The 18,643-nt window shown below is 38.8% G+C and overlaps 1 protein-coding gene across 7 annotated transcripts in view; it reads right to left on the bottom strand.

Annotated features, from left to right (window-relative positions):
- NCOA2 (nuclear receptor coactivator 2) overlaps positions 1–18,643 on the bottom strand; it is a 257,444-nt gene that overhangs the window by 176,320 nt on the left and 62,481 nt on the right. For 4 of the 7 annotated variants that reach the window (XM_023751990.1, XM_006086380.3, XM_023751986.1 and 1 more), the window contains exon 1: positions 10,652–10,874. The exons of 1 other annotated variant lie outside the window; for it this stretch is intronic. The gene's annotated coding sequence lies outside the window, so the exon portion shown is untranslated. Of the gene's footprint in view, positions 1–10,651; positions 10,875–18,643 lie in introns of those variants that run through there. 2 more of the 7 variants (XM_006086378.3, XM_023751989.1) reach the window with 2 other exon arrangements.

Here is an 18,643-nt window from a genome sequence, read left to right as displayed (position 1 = left end):
ATAGAGTTAGAAACATCGATGAGAGAGAAACATCGATCAGCTGCCTCCTGCACACTCCCCACTGGGGATGTGCCCGCAACCCAAGGTACATGCCCTTGACCAAGAAATCAACCCTGGGGACCCTTGAGTCTGCAGCCCAATGCTCTATCCACTGAGCCAAACCCGGTTAGGGCGACAGTGTTTCTTTTTATTTTTTTCTTGAAAAGTTACTTATCTAATATTATCCTTTATAATCAACAGCAAGCTGGAATAGAGAGCTGTGGTATATAATCTACATGCACCAGGCTGGCATGGGGAGCAGTAAGGGGCGACTATGTGACAGCAGGGGGTGGGGGCAGTTAGGGGCGACCAGGCCAGCATGGGGGGCAGTTGGGGGCGACTAGGCCGGTGGGGGGGGGCAGTTGGGGGTGACCAGGCACAGGGAGGCATGCAGGTGAGCAGTTAGGAGCCAGTGGTCCCAGATTGTGAGAGGGATGTCCAACTGCTGGTTTAGGGAGGGTGCAGGCTGGGCTAAGGGGACCACCTTTCTCCCCCCCCCCCCCCATGCACGAATTTCATGCACCGGGCCTCTAGTCTTCTAATAATCTTAAAGTGTTCTCTCAGTGACACAAATGACATCATATTAAAAGGGTTTTTTTTATATGTAGTCACAATAAATCAAATACCAGAACTGATACTGAAGAATCTGAAGGAGACCACACTAGGATGAAACACTTTGAACATGTACTAGCAATGACAGGACATTGGGGGAAATGTTCATTAGAGATATAACATCTGAAGCATCTTAAACTATTACAGGGATCTGTGATTAACATTGGGAGCAAACAGGTAAAGGGTAAGTCAAATGACTTAATCCTTGAGCCCTAGTTAACCCAATAGTATCCATGGAAATAACTACAAGTTTGATTTTTGCTATTTATAAAATAGTAGACTCTGAGGCAAAGCCTAATTAGTTAATCTGAATTTATCTTGTGCTCTTGATAACACTAGATGAATTTATTGAAGTCTCAGAGGAATGAGATATTTCTAAACCTTCCCCAGACAATTATGAGTTCCCTGATACAAATTAACCAAACACATTTTCATTATACTTTCATCTAATAATGTTTAGCAAATCCAAAAATACTTTCGAATGCTTTTGAAAATGTAAGGCAGCTTAGAAACTTGAGCTGTTTTTAGCAACGGTATTTTAAAAATGGTATAACTTACCACTCCAAGCAAAGAGGTATGACTTGTCACTGGCAATAGTGGTAACATGGGAGACTGAAAAAAGCTATTTTGAGAAAATAAGAGATTGTGGATTCCAGTCTCAAGCCCCACCCTTCTCTCACATATGTGAAATTTAATGCTTATGTAACTTACAAATTCTGTTTAAAAATGAAAGCAATTACAGGAGAATAAGTTATGTATTTTTTTAAAGGTACATAGAAAAAATTATTTTTTACAAATAGAAGCAGTGTGCCTGGAAGAGTTTGCCTCTCCCCCGCCCCCTCCAGGTATTGTGTTTTCTTTTCTTTTCTTTTTAATTAAACTTGCTGAGGTAGCATTGGTTAATAACATGCAAATTCCAAGTGTACAACTTTGTACTAAGACATCTGTATACTCATGCTCACCATCGGAAGTCTAGTCTCCTTCCATCACCAAATATCTGACTCCCCTTTATAGAAGATTTTAGATACTTCAGTTCTTTCTAATCTTTAAATATTTATGCAAATCTTCCCTCTCTCTTATATCCATTTTAGAGATTAGAAGATAATTCCCATAACAAGGACATAAACAGCTCAAAGATACAGAGTACATTTCAAAGCCACTTCCTTGTCCACAAATACATGGACAAGTCATATTTTAAAATAAAGCACAGAATACCACAAAAAGACTCACAAAAAGGTATCAAAGTATAGCATGCTTCACCAACCTATAGTTATCCTATTTTCAGCTATGGAGTAAAAGCCACCTTTGGGAAAATGAGTTTAGACTCCAAGTGCTAGATTAAGGAATAATACAAGTCTAAAACCACTTAAGAAATCGTAAGAAACAGCATTATTTGGAAGGTCATTTAAAAAGATGAAACTATTGCCCAGCCAGCATGGCTCAGTGGTTGAGCATTGACCTATGAACTAGGAGGTCATGGTTCAATTACCGGTCAGGGCATATGCCCAGGTTGTGGGCTCAATCCCCAGTGTGGGGTGTGCAGGAGGCAGCCAGTCAATGATTCTCTCTCATCATTGATGTTTCTATCTCTTTAACCCTCTCCCTTCCTCTCTGAAATCAATAAAAATATATTTAAAAGAAAAAGATGAAACTATCCCAAATCCATGGCAGAATCTGTCTTTATGAGGAAAATAACCGAGAGCCCTGGAACCATGCTTCACCTTGAGTTCATTTCAATTAAACACTGTGAAATCAGGGTCTGAAAATGCCCTTTAAATGTGGAACTAAGCAGCATTTAATTTAAATGTAAAAAAAAAAAATCTTAAGTGTATATAATGAAAAAGACTGACATTTAAGCAATTTAAAACTGTATTTCATCAATAGGTAAGCTCCTTTAGGGGAGAATATTAAAATTGCATTGCTATACGTGTGAAGATCATTGTATAATCAATGACATGTCTTGCACCTTGAGAAATAACCATTTCCCACTGATGGGTTCTCTTCAATCAGCCTATATAAATAAATGTAGTCCTGGTCTGTAAGCGATGCCTCCTGGGAACATTTCCTTCAAGTTATCATTCCTTTTATCCAACAGGAGGGCAGAAATGACACCACTCAGTCCTGCAGCCCAGAGCCTTTTCATTTATTTAAATGCTCTAAATCTCTAACGTGTTCACTAAAATAGCAGTAGGTAAATAAGTTTTAGAGTGGTAAGGAAGATAGCACCATCTATCTTAAAGAAATCCGGTAAGATGTGATATGAATTTCAAGGATTGATCATTTAGCTTCTTGAGAATACAAAAGTCCTTCTATCTGTGATTTCTTCCTCTTTTATTTTGGTAATTTCTTTGGGCACTCAATACAATAAATCTAAAAAAAAGTGTTGAGAAAATGAGGTAAAATTCGGATCTCTGAATTTCATTCCCAGTAAAAGCACTTAAAAAACAAAACAAACAGAATAGCTTCTTGGAGACATCAAAGAAAATGCACTAAAAGTGGTTGTGTGAGGATGGCGCCATTGTGGGTAAATTCTTTCATGTCCATACCTTCTAAATTATAACCATATTATCAAGTTATATTTAAACCCAAACAATGAAAGATTGTTGAGAAAGTAAAAGTAAGTTAAAACTAATGATTTCAAATATTTTAACTATCCTGGGTGTATTTTCTATAAGACAAAAGGGGAGTTGTCTATATAGCTTGACAATGTAAACAAATACAAAAATATCTCATAATTATTCCCTTTTTCATTGTCTGTATGAAGAAAGGGAAAGGACTAAAGGAAATGAAAGCCATGAGTACACACTCATAAACCAAAACCACAAGAAAATAATCTAAAACCAGGCTGTAGGAGGCCAGAGAAGAGCAAGAGTCGCTACATGAGCAGTGATTGTGCAACACTAATAGGGTAAACCCACATTCCTGCCACACGCCTCGTGCTTTCAAACAGGCCACACAGCTGGCGGTCTTGAAAGCTTTCCAAGCAAGGAACCAAGATAGTAAGAGAAATCAGTAGGTCTCAGGACTGGACTGAGCTCTCATCTGATTCTGGTGAAATACTGTGTTGCTGGGGAATAATATAATGGCAGCCAGAAAGTCAGTTAAATAGATGATTACAACTTTTATAGAAAAATCCTAAAGAAACACTGCTTTGAATGTGGGCCCCTTTAGTTAATAACAAACTGCCCTAAGTATTGAAAAGTACATGCTTTCTAGGGCGAGTCGTCCCCGTAATAAATAAGAGGGAGAATGCAGCCCACCTCCAGAAATAGCCTGGATGGACCCCTACAGCAATCCAGGTTGGTGTGAACACTAGGAGTCTAGTTTCCTCTCCAAGTCAAAGCACCATGTGGTTCAAAAGAAAGTCTTACTAGATTTGGAGACTGAACTTGGTTTGCAAGGGCTCCATGGTTGTTTAATGAGCTGTTTTAAAGGCGCTGTTTTCACCAAGCCCTGGGAGTGGGGAGTGTCCCCTGTGAAACTACCTTGACCAACTCCAAGAAGCCAGACACCTTCCTACACAACCCCAAACACTTTGTCTCAATCCCCAAGAACTCTCTAAAGTAGGATCCGGGTTTTATTTTCAGAACTTTCAAGAAATTACTCATCTCAAAGAGATTTGAGTAAGTACCTGTAAACCGACTGCTACACCCAACAGGAAGCAGAACAGCATTCCTTCCTATGACGTTTGAAGTTTTCTGTTGTTGTACCAGGAATGCTTTTTCCCCCTGGCTAGACTGTAGTTTGTAAATTTGATTTCTAGATAAGTTATCCTCTGTTGGGGGGAAAGTGAAATGACCAAGTGAATCAATCTATCTTCAAAATGCCAATTATTTACTTTATCACATTTCCTAAATACAGCACTAAGAAAATCATCATGCTTTCCATAAATCTGGTACATTGAGAAGCTATACTAGCTCAATATTTTTGGTATGGTTCTTACTGAAATCTGCTTCTTTCAAAAAAGTCATTATGCCTCTAGGCCAGTGATGGTGAACCTTTTGAGCTCGGCGTGTCAGCATTTTGAAAAACCCTAACTTAACTCTGGTGCCGTGTCACATATAGAAATTTTTTGATATTTGCAACCATAGTAAAACAAAGACTTATATTTTTGATATTTATTTTATATATTTAAATGCCATTTAACAAAGAAAAATCAACCAAAAAAATGAGTTCGCGTGTCACCTCTGACACGCGTGTCATAGGTTTGCCATCACTGCTCTAGGCCTTAGACAAGACTATTTACATGAGCTCACTGCCATTATAAGTATTTACTGATATTGAAGATAAAAAGTAGTGAGCATAACAAAAATGGCACAAATAAATGTTATAACCTTCATTAATACTTAAAAAACAGTATTCATTCAAAGTACAGAAACTATAAATTTCTAAAAGATGCCAATTATTATATGACTAGAGGCCCGGTGTACAAAATATATGCACTGGGGGGAGGGGGGGGAGGGGGGCCCTCAGGCCGGCCTGCACTCTCTCCAAGTCAGGGACCCCTTGGGGGATATCCGCCTGCCGGCTTAGGGACCCCTCGTTCCTTACCGCCCGCCTGCTCGCTGCTCTGTACCATTCGGCTCACTGCTTTTTAGTGCTGCTCCTGCCACCGCCACTGTGCTCACCAGCTGTGAGCCCGGCTTCTGGCTGAGCGGCACTCCCCCGTGGGAGCGCACTGACCACCAGGGGGAAGCTCCTGTGCTGAGCGTCTGCCCCCTGGTGGTCAGTGCACATCATAGCAACCGGTCGTTCTGGTCATTCTGCCATAACAGTCGCTTAGGCTTTTATTATACAGATTAGAGGCCCGGTGCACAAATTCATGCACGGGTGGGGTCGGGCTGGGCCGACTGGAGGGGCCATGGGTGGTTGGCCAGCCAGCCCCACCCCCAACTGGGCTATTGGGGGCCAATTGGGGGCTGGGCAGGCCAGGGGAGGGGCCACGGGTGGTTGGTGGCCAGCCCTGCCCCCAAACGGGCTGGTGGGGGCTGATTGGAGGCAGAGCCAGATGGGGGGAGGGGCCACGGGCGGTTTGCCGGCCGGCCCCACCTTCTGGTTGAACTCCCGATCGAAATCCTGGTCGAGGGGACAATTTGCATATTAGGCTTTTATTATATAGGATTATAAGCAATACTGTAAGAGCAATTTGAGCATTTACTAGCTCTAATATTTGGAGTTAAGTACAGTTTTTCCTTCAGTATCCTCATTCCTGAGAGGTATTAAGACACAGTAAAATCCATATAAGTTTTGGAACCCAACAGACCATAATTCAAATACTGAATTCTGCCATTCACCATGTGTATGATCCTGGTAACCTCTCTCTCTGCCTTAGTTCCTTTCTCTATACAATGGGAATGACATATACCATGTCGAGTTTTTAAGAGAGTAAATTTAAAAAACCAAACACATGTGTAAAGCACATATAGAAGGATCATAGTAGGTACTTGATAATTACAGCAATCACTATAATCATTATTGACGTTGCAGAGATCAACCAGCTAACTCCTCCTAATAGCCACAGAAGTGAAGGGCTCAGGACCTTCAGAAAGATTTCAAAGAATTTGTCATTTTAAGGATGTGTTTTGACTTGTACTTCTAGGTTCCACAAAGTCCGGGTTGCATCTCTGTCTTTATTTAGGCTGTGTCATAGACTCTTCTACTAGGTACTTGTTTGATATTAGTGAGAGATGAGCAGATATTCCGTCACCACTTCAAACACTAGGACTGCCAATTACTGAGTCAGATTTAACTAATACGTGAACTACTCAGACTATGCTAAACACTTTGAGAGGCTGTATCAGATATTTCAACAGCTAGTCAGTGAGTATTTACTGAGTCCACAGTGTATCCAACCATGTTCTGGAAATCTGTCACACACATCGATGATCAAGCAAAATCCCTGCCCTCAAAGAGTTTCCTATCTGAAGGAAACACAGTGGAGATGAATGGTGATGGAAAGAGACTTGACTTAGGTGGGGAACACAGAATACCATATACAAAGGAGGTATCATAGAATTGTACACCTGAAACTTATATAATCTTATTAACCAATGTCACCCCAATAAATATAAAAAAGAGGAATTAAATATTTGTTGATTGAAAACAATAAAAGTAAAATAAGTAAAAGAAACAAAACAAAAAGAAATGAAAGAAAAATGTAGAAAAATCTAATATTTATTTGTATAACAGCTGGCTAAAAATGGTTATGCAGAATGGTTGGTGGACAGCTGATATTAATTAGAACAGCTTTTTTGAGTCCGTTTTGCTATGTTTTATTTTTTTAAATATATTTTATTGATTTTTTACAGACAGGAAGGGAGAGGCATAGAGAGATAGAAATATCAATGAGAGAGAAACATCGATCAGCTGCCTCCTGCATAACCCCTACTGGGGATTGAGCCTGCAACCAAGGTACATGCCCTTGACTGGAATTGAACCCAGGACCCTTCAGTCCATGGGCCGATGCTCTATCCACTAAGCCAAATGGGTTAGGAGTTTTGCTATGTTTTAAAACAGGAGATAATATAAGAGATGACTAACAAGTGAGAGGCAGTTAAATGGACACTGAATGTAGCAACAGTAAGAAAGCACATCAACATAGGACAAAACGTTAACAAAATTATCTGGGTAGGAAAAGAATAAAATTAGCTAACTTTGAAAAGGTTATTGATGTTAGGGCAATAGTAGCCTAATCTGGAAATTTAATAAAATTAAAAAATGAGTATTTGATACATTAAGTCCTTTGCTAATTATTCAGCCTGGGGGAGAGGGAATCATTATCTAGGGGTACTTTAGACCAAATTTCTAGAAAACAATGGGTAAATCAAATTGATGAATATTGCCTATCAAACTATCATTATCTTTCTGTCATTTGATGTAAACCTATGAGTTTAACTTTTGATTTTCTAGGAAAAAATAAAATCCAAAAAAGTGTTAAAGTTTAAATAATGAATATGCATATGTACATACAACTATTCAAATATTACATGGCCAATTAACAGTATGCCCAGAGCAATCCTGCCCTTCAGTGAGGATGAACCAGCTTGCTTCCCTGAGCAATGCGAGGTCCCACTTCTCAGGCCCAGACCCTTACTGCACCCAGAAATGGTCCCACATACCACTCTAACCGGCTCTGCATTTGTTTTTTCTCTCCCTCTCCAAATCTGTCTTGCATAATAAAGCATTCCATTTTTCAAGATTAATATGCACATGACTAAGATACACATTCTTAGGGTAAAATATACCAAGTAAGCTAGTGATTATTCCAGCTCAAATTTCTTTACCTTCTCCATCTTATCAATGTACATGCTATGTAACTCCAAAGGGATATGCTTGAAAAACTTTGTCAATTTGTGTCCAAAATCCAGTGCAAACTTTCACCCACTTATTCCCTCTGAATTTATCAAGCACCAGGTGCCAGAGGCTACAAAAAAGCTGTTAATATTAATTACCCTTACCCTTATAGGATGTATCTATAGATTAACAATCTCCAAAAGACCATCGATACCACTAACCAGCAGTTCGTGAAAATGCTGTTTAATAACAACCTAATTAGCAAAGGGCAGACTCTCACTCGTTTTACTATTTGATAGGTAGAAATGGCATCTTACTCCAGTTTTCTCTTGTATTTCCTATTTAAGAATTTTTAAATTTAACAATATAATCTACTTTCCCTAGAAGCTAAAGTGAGACTTAGTTCTCTCCCAGAATCTTTGACATGGAGGTCCATGAATTGGTCTAGCATTCTGGTCTTTCTGGCCAAGGCTTTGTCACCTCAGAGATGGAGGCCATGACCAGCAACACTGTGAGCAGCAGACTGCTCTCCTGCTCTCCCTGGAACACGCCTACCCTGGCAGTGGCAGAGACGGCTCAGATGGAGCCACCAGAAAACCAGCCTGTCTACTCTCTACCTCCTCATAATTGGCAAGTCAGGCCAAAAACACTGGGTTTAAGGTTCAACAATTCCACAGAAACTCCAACTATCCTCAGTTCTTCCTATGCCCCATGATATAGGTCAATGCAGTTTACTGTCAAAGTTGCTTAGTACTTATAACACAAACTGTGAGTCTGTGTATATATGAATATAAAGTACATGTATCTTACATGTATCTTACCTTTAATAATTAAGCTACCACCAGATACATCTAATAAATAACTTATTTACTGTTTATAAAGCACACACATTCTTTCCCACATAATATGAAAGGATGCAGGCATTTCACTATTAGTTCAAAATACTGATAGCACTAAAATTAGTCAAACAAATTAGTCAAACACATGGAACACTGACCCTTCTGCTCTTGAGAAAGAAAGAGAGAGAGAGAGAGAGAGAAACACACAAGCGCTGTGATTCCTAGAATTATATAAAGAATTTAAAGAAACTTAAAAATTGCCTGTAACATGGAAGGTTCACACAAGGATAACTGACAGGTTTTTAATTTCCTATATTTCTTATATAAGATCAATCACCAAGACTGTTGGCTACAGCCCCAGTGATCCAATGTTGAAGATTTTCAGCCCAAAAGCTAGTGGAGTGCCCTAGTCCCTTACACACATCCACTTCTGAACACTCCTCAATCAGTGGTGGCTCTAAGCTCTTTTCCCAACCTTAATGATCTTCCAGATACATAAAACATGGAATAGGAGAGAGGTGATGAGATATTTAGCCTTCAGTGGTTTTAAAATTTCAAGTAAGTTTATTAGTACTAGTCCATAAACTCAACACTGACATACAAAAGGCAGAAATGGCCTTTTAAAAAAAGGCCTCGGCTACTTTACTATGGTTCTAATAAATAACTTATTTACTGGGTTTCTCTAGAGACGGCACTCTTGGACACGACAATCAGTAACTCACTCAGTCCTGTACCAATAGCTCTTTACCAGCAACTAACTCACTTCATTGCCTTTGCTTAAGCTTTCCCTGCCTAACTTCAAAACTTTCCACTCCTATTCAAAGATTACATATATCCCTGCAGCTTGCACAAGGAGATTAATACATTCTGCTTTGTGTCATCTCTTTTCTTACAACACAAAAACACAGGAACAGCCTTCAAATGAACAACAAACCTGCCGTCTATTCATTTGCTTTTTTTTTTCCCTTCTTAATCCTAACCTGAGGATACTTTTTCCATTGGTTTTTTTTATAGAGAGTGGAAGGGAGAGAAGCAGGGGAAAGAGAGAGAAACATACATGTGAGACACATCAATGGTTGCCTCCTGCGCACACCTCAATCAGGGCTGGGAAATGAACCCACAAGCCAGGCATGGGCCCTTGACCAGAATGGAACCCAGGACCCTTCGGTCTGTGGGCTGACACTATAACCACTGAGCAACACTGGCCAGGGAAATTCATTTACATTTGAACAGTTAAGTAATATGCCTGAAATGTATTGAGTGAAGTATGCCTGGTAAAAGAATAATGAACAGAACACAAGACTGTTGTGTATCTCCTCTCTTCATAAATGCATACTTACATTTACCCCAATATTCCTATGAAATCTGTACTATATCACAATCCATTCAAATATTCTACAAAGAATACCTAAAAACTTGCTAAGTAGCAAACTGCTATAACTGATATTTTCAAAGACATTTATTTTAAACAATTCTTCATTACATTCTCTATAATAAAATATATACATATATAAGTCATAGATGGCAACACTGACTGACAAAGTTAACTCAGTGAAAAATCAACCAGTTACACAAGCAGCAGTACAATGTGACAATATGAACACGTTCACAACTAACCAAACACTCCAGCCAAAACAAACCTACTAAACTTTGGAAAGAAGTTACCTGGATTTCCAAAGTCATTCTTAATCTTACTAGAGAAAGCAATCATACCATAAATAATATGATTAAACAGTGATGTATTACAAGAGTTTAAAAATAGAATGGAAAGACAGACAAATAGACAGGCAAGAGAGAGAGAGAGAGAGAGAGAGAGAGAGAGAGAGAGAGAGAGAGATAGATAGATTTTTTAAAGCTGTGTTACTTACCAAGTGCTTCCAACAGTCCCTAGTCCTTTCGGAGACAGCATTTTTATGAACCAACTACATCCCAGAGACTCAACCCACAGTTCCTGATTTCTATGACATGGGTTGTCATTAACCAACCAAGATCACCAGGAATGCAGTACCAGTGTGGCCACACTTAAATAAACCTTTCATCTCTCTGAGCAAAACAAAAACACTGTGAAACTGGTATGGCAAGTCATACAACTCAACACTATTATACATTAGTTTCAGATGAGACCGCCTGACTAATCAGCGTACCTGAGACTCATACGGGAAAGCCAATCACTTGTAACTTGCATGAACTAGCAAAAGCAAGAACTAATCAATTCCAACAATTTTTAAAAACTTAGTGTATTATTATGTAAGCCATAAAATGAAAGAAATGTGAGATAAACGCCTAAAGATTATATGTAATTGCTATATTCCAATGCAAAACAAAGACTTTAATTTTTCAGTTATAAAGGTCATTACTCAATTCTTCTACAAGACAATTTTTAAGTTTGTGACATTCCTGGGTATAATTTTTCTTATTCTCTCCATGTGTCCTTTGTAATCATCATTTGCAAACTTGATTTCTTAAATAAAGATCTTTACCATCTTAAATTCCTTTAAAAATTTCCCTAAGTAAATAAAACAAGAGATTTCTAGTATACTACACTTGTCCTTATAGGAAAACTTTATTCGTACCACTAATTAAATAAGCAATCAAGGCTTACTTATAAAGCAGGGATTGGGAAAACAATCTTGACAATATTCAAGATCATGTATACCCACTATTAATTTCTATGAATAAAAATACACTTTTCACATTAAATGTTTTCTAGTCTAAAACATAACTTCTAATTTGTATTTCCCTGGTATTAAACTAGATAGCCTACTAAAATAACTGAAATTAAAAAGAGAAAAAAATAATAGGTCTGATAATATCAACTTGATGAAGATGCAGATTGATCAACCCCCCCCCCACCCCGCCCCATATACTGCTGATGGTAGTGTCAACTTGTACAAATACTTGAAAAACTAATTGGTAGTACCTACTAAAGCTCAATATGCACTATTCCCAAGGCCCAGAAATTTCAATCTTGGTTATATATCCAAGAGAAGTAAACACTAAAAATCCATAAAACTAAAAAAACACGTATAAGAGTGCTCATAGCTTAGAGCATCGTCCCAATATGCCAAGGTTGTGGGTTTGATCTCCCATCAGGGAACATACAAGAAGCAACCAATGAATGCATAAACAAGTAGAATAACAAATCAATGTGTCTCTCTCAAATAAATAAATTTTATTAAAAAGAATGTTTATAGCATCTTTACTCATAGTAGACAAAACTGGAAATGACCCAAATGTCCATCAACAAAATTAATATACAATATTTAATATACTCATACCATGGGATACTACACAGCAATGAAAAAGAAAAATCTAACATTATACAACACAGATAGATCTTACAGAGGTAATGCTGGGCAAAAGAAGCCTGACACCAAAGAGTACATTCTATATGATTCAATTTTTATAAAGTTCAAGAACAGGCAATATTAATCAAGGGGGGATAGAGAGATCTATCAATGGCGATCAAGATCAGAATAGTGGTTATCTTTGGGGATCACACAAGAAAGTCTTCTAGGGTGCTAAAAATTTTCTATGTGTTGATCTAGGTAGCATTTACAAAACTCTGTACATATTCACACACATAAAAACTCATCTGAGTCATATTTCATCTTACTGGCTTCCTGACCTTCAGTAAATTATTTAAACTCTAAACCTGACTTGTTTCCTCCATAGGATGGGAATAATAAAACAGCCCCAGCTGGTTTGGTTCAGTGAATAGAGCATCGGCCTGCGGACTGAAGGGTCCCAGGTTTGATTCCAGTCAAGGGCACATGCCTGGGTTGCTGGCTCTATCCCCAGGAGGGGGCATGCAGGAGGCAGCCAATCAATGATTCGCTTTCATCATTGATGTTTCTATCTCTCCCTCTCCCTTTCTCTCTAAATCAATAAAAAATATATATATATTTAAAAAGATTATAAAACATTAAAGAATGGTAATTTATATTATTATCTGGTTTGCATGGTCAAAGAATTTATGAATGCTGATAGCTGACAGTCATAGAAAAAAATCAAACACAAGAAATTAAATTTGGAAAAGCCTGATGCCATACAATAAAAAAGCAAAAAGCTGAACACAATAAAAATTCATGTTGTCACAAGAAAAGGATACGTTATATGTATGTAATCTGACTAGTAAAAGGCATAAATGTATACAATATACTTAAGGAAGATTTCCAGTTGAAGTCCTTACATAAATAAAAGCAATTCTAACACCTCAGGGTTGGTTATCTTCAATTTTCTGGGAAAGGCAGTTATGCAAAGCAACTAGATAAGAAATTAATATAGTAATTTTCCCCTCCTAAATAAAAACTTTCAATTAGCTAATTTCTTTTAAAGCCTTTCATACTGTTTTTACTTAAAAAAGAAAACCAGCATAGAAAATAGTTCTAACACTAAGGAGGAATTCTTTACATCCCGAATTGCCCACAGCAGTATAGCTTTTAATTATAAAAAGCACACTCCACCTTTAAATTATAGCTTCAGCATAGGTATTAGATTTTTAACATGTTATTTCCTGGACTTTCCCTTATAATAATGGTCAAAAGTAAAATTATGACATAAATTATTTCTGTGTATAGAATCAACATAAAGCTTTCTTACTAAAACAAAAATAGAATCTAACTTTTACTGACCAATGTAATGCCAGAATGCTAAAGTAAGATTCTTAAAATAACCTAAGTAATCACAAAGGATCATTTCAATCTTTGAGTTTTAGCTATAGCTTGTACAGATCTTTGAATTTATTCTAATTCAAAATTCTAGCTTCCTCAAATTTAAATGCTACTTAAAACTTTAACTTGAAAAACTACTACAACTGTATAAACTACATATAGATGTTTTCCTTTTTAATAGTTCTCTTCAGTTCACTAGGAAAATGTATAGCTAAAAGTAACTGAGATATTCCTTCCTTAAGCTAAAAATTACTTCTATGTATTAACTTGTATCAATTTTTTAAAGCAATATACTTTGATGTTATTTTTATATCTACTTTTTCTTTTCTGGCATTAAACCACCACCTACTGCCAGAGAAACCAAAGTAAAAATCAAACTTTACCTAAGTTCATTTTAAGCAAAACTTTATCTTTAAATGCTTACATTAAATTTTCTATAGTAAAATCTCATATTCAGTGAGGAAACAATGAAACATAATATGAAAAAAATCATTATGATGTTCTAGTCCCAGCAAAGACAGTAGGAAAAACTGCATTTTCACACACAGACACAAATGAGTTTTAACAATAAGCCATGCCTTACATCATGACATGAGCAAGAGAGACTGACAAGTTTAGAATGTAATGTTCCCTTAAGGTCAACAGGATCTACGTTTATACTCACGTTACATGAATCCCTTTATAAGGTTTCAAAAACAATACTTATGAAAAGCATTCACTATGTGATGATGGAAGCCATTTTAAGAGGTATAAATTGGCTATTTTACTAAAAACACAAGTATACAGTAAGCAGTAACTGGAATTAGAAGGAGCTGGGAATTAAGCCAACACAACTGCTTGTAGCTAAAACTGGACAGACACTCCAATTTTTTTCAATCTCTAACAATTAAAAAAATTTTAAAAAGCTAGTCAATTTTCTTCCGTGAAATAACACAACTACATTTGTGTTTGAGCAGAGAAGATCTGTGCCAAGTTCAGCCTACTGTGAATTTAAATGGCTAGATTTGTAAGCAGGTTTGAAACTATGCCTAATAAGTAAAAAGAAAACCACCTACTTACAGTGTATTACAACATGATTCTGAGTCTATCTCAAAAATGCTGGTCTGACTGAAAGTTCTTCCCTATTTATTCCCAATTCTATATTTAAAAAATGAATCTTTTTTAGTGAAAGTTGACAGAAAGTTCTGCCAAAATCCCCTCTATCTCCATCATAAGTTTTGTTGTTGTTTGGGGAGGAGGAGGAGAGGTTTTGTTTTGTTTTTTAAAGAAACCTTACAATGAATATTACAGTATATGATATAAGAAGTTAACAGCAAATTTTGATACTTGTATTTTCTCCCATTTGAAATAATTCACAAGTGGCTGATGCTTGCTTTGGTGTTTGGAATCCTCTCTGTCTGTTTAGTCTTTAAAGATCAAACTCCAAGAGTCCATAGTTCCGAGAAACATGCTTTACAGGAGCTGGGATGTGGTTGCTTAATACAGAGTGGAGCGAAAAGCACTGAAATCATCACATTTTGGAGATGGGGCATAAATTGTTTTTATTCACAGATCCAGTGCCTATATTTTACAGTTATTATCTCAAGTCATCAAAGAAGGCCTGAAAGGTAAACATTACTTTCATTTTGCAAAGAAAAGAAGAAAATTAAATAATTTGCCTAGGTTCTCACTGCTAATGGCAAAGCACGAATTAAAACCTAAGATCTCATATCCAAATGCCATTTTCTTTTCACTCTAGCTTTATCCACTTCAATATGTGGTTGCAGCATTTATATAAGGGCTGGTGGGACCAGTCTTCTCCAACTTGCAGGACATGCTCAGAGACTAGACCTTTCATTTATTAGCTGACTTGATTGAACTAAAACTCAAAACCAAACTGAATCAAGCGAGGAATAAGTAATCAGAAACGTTCACTATTATCCCCATGCGTATCTCAGGGTACTGGTGACTCCCTGCCATTGGAGTGCCCAGACCCTCCTGGGGCTGGTGTGAGGCAGTGCACACCGCTCTGTCCTCGGTACTGGCCTGAGAGGTGAAGCTTCTTGCTCAGTAACAGCAATCATTTGCCTTCTCCCAGTCCACAGGGAATAACGTGCTCGGTTTAGATTCTCTTTCACACATGACCAGACAATGTGACTATGCAGCAAAAAGCTTACACAGCCTTCCAAACTTTCACAGCACGTTTCCTAAAGGGTTTGCAGTTCACCAATGTGCTAAGGCACGGAGGTTTGAGAACCACTGGTCTAGACAACTCTGAGGACACAGCCAACAACGCCAGGTCATTGATGGTATCCGGCATCTGCACTTGTCCCTTTGGTGGTCCTGAGAGCCACCTCGGCCCCTCCATCAGCTGGCTCAAGCCAAGGTTCTTCACCCAGGCCATTTACGACAACATATCCCTGCCTGACCAATATGGCATTCCTCTTTTCCAAGAGGGGGGAATACTGGTCAGTTACACTGTGCTGCAATACATGGTTTGCACATAAACATACTTATTAATTGCGAATTTCATGTCTGTCTTCCTTTCACCATTTACTCTACTTCATATCAATCTTCTCCTCTTTTTGTTTCTGCTGCTACTGCCCTAGTCCAGGTCTTCATAATTTTACCATTCAATAACCTTTTAACTAACTAGTCTCTTGTCTATACAATCCATTCTATACAAACTAATCTAAGACAGCTTTCATGTCAAACTCTGCTCAGACCCTTTCAATGGCTCGCTCTATGCTGTGAGCTGAACCAAATTTTTTTTACATTTGTTTTTTTATTTTATTTATTGTCTGAACCAATTTTTAACACCTGTGCCAAGCGTTTAAGGCCTAATTTGTATCCTCTCTATTTCTTTATCCAACCTTATTTCCTATTCAGATGAACACCAAAGAACCAATGCTATGCTATACATTACATTCCTGTGACTTGTTTATTTTTATAACTGGAAGTTTGTGCCTTAGTCCCCTTCACCTTTTTCATTCCATCCCTCCACCCGTCCCCTTCTCTCTTAAAGTTTAAAACTTGCAAATACTTTTTTGTGTTTTTCCTAATGTTTATACCAATTCAAATAAAATTTGCTTTCATTATCAGACATTTTTATGCTTAATACTGCATTATCATTACTTTGAAGGAAACCCAAATAAATTGGCTTTTCAGATTTACATCTACAAATATATTTTTTATGTGATCATCCTAATACGAAGCTAATGTGATTGCCACAGATTCTCATGTGCTGAATTACTGCCCACTTTCTAACATCCTGGAATGCATTAGATGCTGCAAGTGGCCAGAACACACAGTAGGATACTAATACATTATTATTTTACTCTAGTTGTGTTTTTTTAACAATATAGATTTCTCTATAACGCACAACTTACATAAACACATGTACACATATGTACCTTACATAGTTTAAAATATCTTCTAAAATATTTTTTAGCTAAGCAGCAAAATTTATGTAAGACAGATTCCCTACACAATGTATTTGCTATTTAACATGCACAAAATATAAGTAATATTGCTAAATAAAGTACATGAAGATAGTATTTCAGAAATAACAGCCAATAAGCCAATAACCATTAGCTTATATTCTATTTCACTACAGGCACTAAGCAGAAAAGATAAATATTTAATATCCTCCTATGGTCAATAAATTTGAATTACTTCAGCAGTCACTGCAAATACATTTAAATGCGTTAAAAGAAATGCCTATACTTATAACCCCATAGGTTAGTAAACAATTTTCAAGGGACAAAGTCACTAGTAGAATTGAAGTTCATTCAATGCCTCAGATCAAAGATTCCTTTAAAATTTAGGATTTTGTAAATGAAATCAGTGCAAAATTCCTACTTATGCCCTTCCTGGTCCTTAAGTTTCATTCTGCCATACTAAGCATATTTCCTAGAATGTCAAAAATGACCAAAACAATGAGTGCATACCACTACTATCTCAAAGGGGATCCAACAGTGCTTTAACACTGGCGCATTAAAATGGGTGAGCAATGTAAAACTCTGAGGACAAAGAGCCCTGTCCTCTCTTTCATTATAAACTAGACTAGAGGCCCAGTGCACAAATTCGTGCACAGGTGGGGTCTGTCCAGCCCGCCCCAAATGGGCCCATTGGGCCGGGCCGACGGGGGGTGGGGTGGGGGGGGGTGGGGGGGTGGGTGTGGCACGGGCGGTAGGCTGGCTGGCCCTGCCCCCGATCAGGGTGTTGGGGGTTGATGGGGGGCGAGGCAGGCGGGGGAGTCCGATAGGGGCCCCAATCAGGCTGGTTGGCTGCCATAGTGCGCATCATAGCCACTGGTCATTCTGGTTGTTCCGCCATTCTGGTTGCTGGGCTTTTATATATATACTAGTGGCCCGGTGCACGAAATTCGTGCACAGGAGGAGGAGGGTGTCCCTCAGCCCAGCCTTGATCCTCTTGTTGGAAGGTTAGAGGCTAGTAAAAATCTTCCTTGTGAATATCTCCATGGAGCTGAGGGCAGGGTTTAAGGTGGTTGTGTCTCAGCTTTCCCATCATCACCAGGGCCCAGGCTTGGGGTCCTCATGTCTTCCTTACTCTCCTCACCTTTGGTGCTCTAACCTCTTGAGAGGTGGGTGGAGAGGGATAGGTCTGTGGAAGCCAAAACTCAGGCTAAGACATCTAGGGCTGAACACTGAATTATCTCTTGGTTTCCTTGTTTGCTTTAAGCTCTTTGGAGAGAGCCTAGCCTACGTGTACTAAACCAAAGGGCTTTGGTCCCATCCCACAGAAGAAGCAGAGATCTGGAAGGTCCCAGGAGGGGGAGGTTCAGGGCTCCTGTGGCCTTGGCCACCCTGCTGGAGAAGCAGAGCAAAGCATGGGGTGTGGCATAGAGACACCCTTGGCAGGGCCCTGCGTGAGGCTGGCCGAGGCGTCCGGCCTGGGCAGCGGGGACCTGCAGCTGCAGCGGCCCCGTGATCGCGGGCTCCGCTTTAGGCCCGGGCAAGGGACCCCTAGCTCCCGGGACTGCCAGCTTCGCCCGTGCCCAGCTCCCATCGCTGGCTACACCCCTACTTCCCGCTATCACTGACCAGGGCGGCAAAGGCGCCCGATTCTCCGATCATGGCTGGGCTCGGGCTGCCCCCGGGCTCTTAGCTCCGCCCTGGGTTTCCGATCACTGTCAGTGGCAGGGGGCTTCTTCCTGCTTTCCCTTTCGCCTCCCTGCATTGTGCC

Source organism: Myotis lucifugus, unplaced genomic scaffold (genome assembly GCF_000147115.1).
Source record: "Myotis lucifugus unplaced genomic scaffold, Myoluc2.0 scaffold_27, whole genome shotgun sequence".
NCBI classification, from domain to species: Eukaryota; Metazoa; Chordata; class Mammalia; order Chiroptera; family Vespertilionidae; genus Myotis; species Myotis lucifugus.
The sequence above is the reverse complement of the archived record's forward strand: the minus strand, read 5'-3'. Positions and strand labels throughout refer to the sequence as shown.